This window comes from Homarus americanus, unplaced genomic scaffold (genome assembly GCF_018991925.1).
Source record: "Homarus americanus isolate GMGI-L3 unplaced genomic scaffold, GMGI_Hamer_2.0 scaffold26569, whole genome shotgun sequence".
NCBI classification, from domain to species: Eukaryota; Metazoa; Arthropoda; class Malacostraca; order Decapoda; family Nephropidae; genus Homarus; species Homarus americanus.
Genome location: NW_024726206.1, coordinates 10,405 through 15,000, shown reverse-complemented (window position 1 = coordinate 15,000; position 4,596 = coordinate 10,405).

Below are 4,596 nucleotides of genomic sequence, written 5' to 3'. Positions count from 1 at the left end.
CACATCACACACACACACACACACCCACATCACACACACACACCCATATCACACACACATCTACATCACACACCTACATCAACCACACACACCTACATCAACCACACACACCTACATCACCACCAGAGTGGTCAAGACGTACCTGGCGCTCCTCTGGGAGCAGCCAGGTCAACTGCTGGTTGGGCCCATACCAACCCTCCCCAACCCCTCCTCCCCACCGAATATCAACAAGTTCTGCCAGAAGTTACAATTTCATTTATAGGAACGGAACCAGTGTTAAACAGAGATGAACAGTGGTGAACAGTGCTTAGTCAGGGAGAACAACTCAACAGTAACAGTCGTACCCAAGTTAACCTTCACACAGTGAGGTCCCAGGTACCTAGACCATCTCGGAAGTCCGTGGTGCCTATCGGACTCTGGAAGGCACTTCATCAGCCCCTAACCGAGGTGTTAAATTGTCAGCATTGGGGCAACGTGTGGTCCAAGCATGCCCCTCTACTACCGTGGTGTGTTCCCTGCTCAAGGCAACATGCAACACAGGTTTGCAGATATACAGTTGCTCAAGGCAAGTGTCATCCAACAGAAGTGTATTAACTGCAAACAGTTGGAGTTCTGTATGGCACCCCAACTGTTCTAGAGCCCTACACCTTTCATGCCCAGACCCGCCACCCAGGCAGGTCTCTAAGAAACACCACGCTGCTAGGCACTCCCCACGGCCAACCCCTGGCCTGCTCCCCTCCCCAGAGTCCCCACCAAAAGCTCCATGGATCATCACCAGCAGTCAACAAAAGATCAGCATGGGGCACACAGACGCATTCTGACACAACAGGTAGCTGCCAACACACACTGCACACATCGTGAAGAGATCAATGATTTGAAAATGAAATTAAAGAACTCTGTGCCCAGTTTACAGCGCTCTAACTGAAATGTTTAGGAGCCCTGTGATACACTAAAGGAAAAACACTTACCAACACAGTGTGTTAACTTCGGTACCATAGTCAAACTGAAGACATTCAGATGTTGGGGTACAGATGTGTAGAAACCTGAAGACCCACTAGGAACTAGTGTCCACTTAGAGGAAAATAGGATACTTGGTACAGTCTTACTGGATGCCTCTGTGGACATGGTCAGTGAAGATGAATGCTACAAACAGAAATGGTGGTGATGTCGAGGCAACTAGTGCGTGTTGTTGTCTGCCAATGAATATAATCAATTGTTGAGCCAGACGTGTTCCAGAAATGTTTCCCAAAGGTTGACCTCTGCTCATTGCCTGCCGGGGAAGGGACAGGTAAAGCGAGAAAGAACAGATTACACAGTGCCTTTTGCTTCTTTCCAAATACATTTCAGGTATGGCCAGTGTTAATACCAGACAAATTCCAAATACAATTTCATAATGGCCAGTGTTAGCATTTGCAAAGATACAGAGCGTGAAGGTGATGAGTTGGAACATCCTCATCCCTTAGGAAAACGATAAGCCTCACCAAGTCTCTGCCCAATTATGTGTAATATTATGATCCTAGTTCTACTCACATACATGTTTGATGTATGTTAAGAAGTCATCTCCTGTGACACCTCTGTATCCAAAAGATCACTAACCTCAGTACTATGGGATCACTATCCACTCTAAGCAACTCCCACACTCAATGGCTAAACGCCCACCTCAGATCACACACATGTATCCTCCAGGACTTTTACACACTGGAGCCTAATTGGCCCCTAATGGGTGACCTGAATACTAGACATAAGAAATTTAGGTGACTCCACCACTAACACCAATGGTAGAAGACTGACCGCTTCTCAGCGTGATATGAAGATGTTCAAATTATAGGTAATAATGAACCAACACACATCTATGGCGGGGTCTAGACAAATGTATTGGCTTTAATTCCATTTACACAACTCATAGTTTGATGTTGTCACTGATCTTATGTCTGACCACACAGCCCAATCCAAGTTAGTATACATAGCCAATGACACCCCTAATTGCGGTAAACTCAACAGACGAGAATCACAGCTGCTAAGAACATGAAAGTTGTGTTCATAGGACTTCATCCATGACTGGTACAAGGACTACAAAAGCCTGATACAATTACCAAAGTTTCTAAGACGATCTGATAGATAGGACTTATATATTTCTACTAACAATGCCTCCACCAAAAAAAAGGGAAAGAAAACGTGTCAAAGTATAATGGGAACAGGCAAATATAGTAAATATAATGACCTGGAGCTGAAAAAAACCCAGGGCTAGGTCTGTGGAGGGTGGGTATGGTTACAGGACAATTTTAGAACACCTCAAATGTTACAATTGTATCAAGCTTCCTTGCTGCTGTCAGAACGGTAAAACGAACTCAGACAAAAATGCATGGGAGACATATGTCAACAGCCTGGAACCAACACACATCCCTCAGCAAAGCCTGGAAAGACATAAAACATAATCAGAGGTAAAACAGAAGACACGCCTCATCCAAACCCTCTGCAAAGCTTCTAATGAGCTAATAACAAAGTGGGCTCATGTGTCGAAGCCATGACATTACCAGTTGGGACTCCGGGACTCTTGATGTAAGTCTGTAGAGAGAAGTAATCTTATTAGCTTTTATGCTGGGCAAACAGCACGATGAGGTGATGTTCCATATACTGAGTGGGAGGTTGACGTCACCGCCAGGGGTAGGTCTACTCCCTGAGAGGACGGAGTCACTCTACAACATCATTAGACTACTAAGGCGCGTACAGGGTAATCCATTGTTGGTATTGTATAATATGAGTTTTCGCGTTGAGGGCCAACTACCCACATCATAGACTAGCAGTATTGTTGGGTACCAATACCGAAACCAGGACAGCCTGATGCCTTTCGTCCCATATCACTAACCAGCTGCCTGAGTAAACTTTGAGAGGATGGTTCTTGCAGATCTATATAGAACTGAGAACACATGTCTCCTAATATAAATGGCTTCACCCATGGTAAGGTGGTACACTGTATTTCCATTGATACCTTAACTGTATGGTGATGAAAAACACAGATACACCACATTTCTTGACCTGGGGTAAGTTGCATTTGATATTGCTAATAGGCAACTGATATTGTACGAACTAGCCAAAATGGATATAGGAGGAGGCTGTTACACTGGATAAGTGGTTACCTAACCAACAGAAGGCTGCTGCACTATTTCAGGGTTACAAAAAGTGAAGCAAGATATGCAACTTAAAATTTCAAGGTGGAGTAGTACTTAGCCCCACTTTGTCTAACGTTCTTATGAATGCATTATTAAATTTAATACTCAGACAACCCCAGCATTATATCTCATCAGCTATGCTGATGATATTCTTATACATACTAAACTCATCGTGAAAATGCAAACCAATTCTGAACCATGTATATTTAGAGCTCAGAACACCTTTGGTCTTATTATCTCCACTGACAAAACTAAAGTGTTCAACAAACAAGCTGGCAATCGCAAACGCGGCCCCCGCCAAGTTCAAGATAGGTAACAACATCTATTGACTATGTTTCTTCTTTAAATATCTTGGTGTTTCCGTCCCTTGTACCCTACCTGCCATACAACAGCTAACCCGCCAATGTACTGGACAGACTGAGACCTTTAGAAGTGTGAAGGGCAGCCCGCACTATGGTGTGCTAATATTAGAATTACAAAACAATGTACCCAGGCTATAAGATCTCTGATAGATTACCACGCACCAGCCTCAATAATTGTGACGGAAAAAGGTATGCTGGACAAGCTCGAGAAAAAATGCAAAATAAAAGCCCTCAGAATTATCCTAGGATGTCCCAAGGAGTACCAGCACTTAATATGAGGAAAGAACTAGGTATACCCAGTGTTAAGATAGACACCGAAGTCAACCCATGATATAGCTCTTGAGGCTTCTCTGCGTAAGTGATCCTGATAACATTGTTTCTTAAAATTGCTAGAATGTATGAACTATGGACTGATTGAGTCTAAAATGGATCCAAACTACAGCTACAATATAAGGAAGATATTTGGACCAGACCACCTGGTATGCTGAGAGCACAACAGCGCTTCCTGCCACTCCTATGACAGTTCCTCTGACATTTGCTAACACCGACGATCCGGCCTAAAAAAAAATTAATTATACAAAAAGCATTTATCTCCAACACACTGCCAAATTGAGAGCTCCTTGAACACATACACACTTCCACAGACTGATGATAATATCACACAGACCATCTACACTGATGATTCTAAACACCGCCTGTGGAGGGCTGAAGTGCCAGACTCAACCTGACGTAATATAATTGAGAAAAGGAGTTAGAATTAAATAACTGCATCCACTCACAAACTGGAATTAGAAGGCTATACTCACAGCTATTAAATTCATTGAAACCACTGTTACTGAGAGTCTCATCATCACTGACTCACTATCCTCACTACTTCTGCCTCAGTACTCCTCGACCAGGCTGTCACGATCTTGCCCTGGAAGCCAGACACAACATGCTGCGTGCTTTGTTGACTGGGAAGCTGGGGGCCAAACTGTTGTGGGATCCCTCCTCACAGGCCCCAAACATGAGATAGAGTTGATGTTCGCCAAACCTCAAGGCCTAACAAAGACACCGTTGAATAT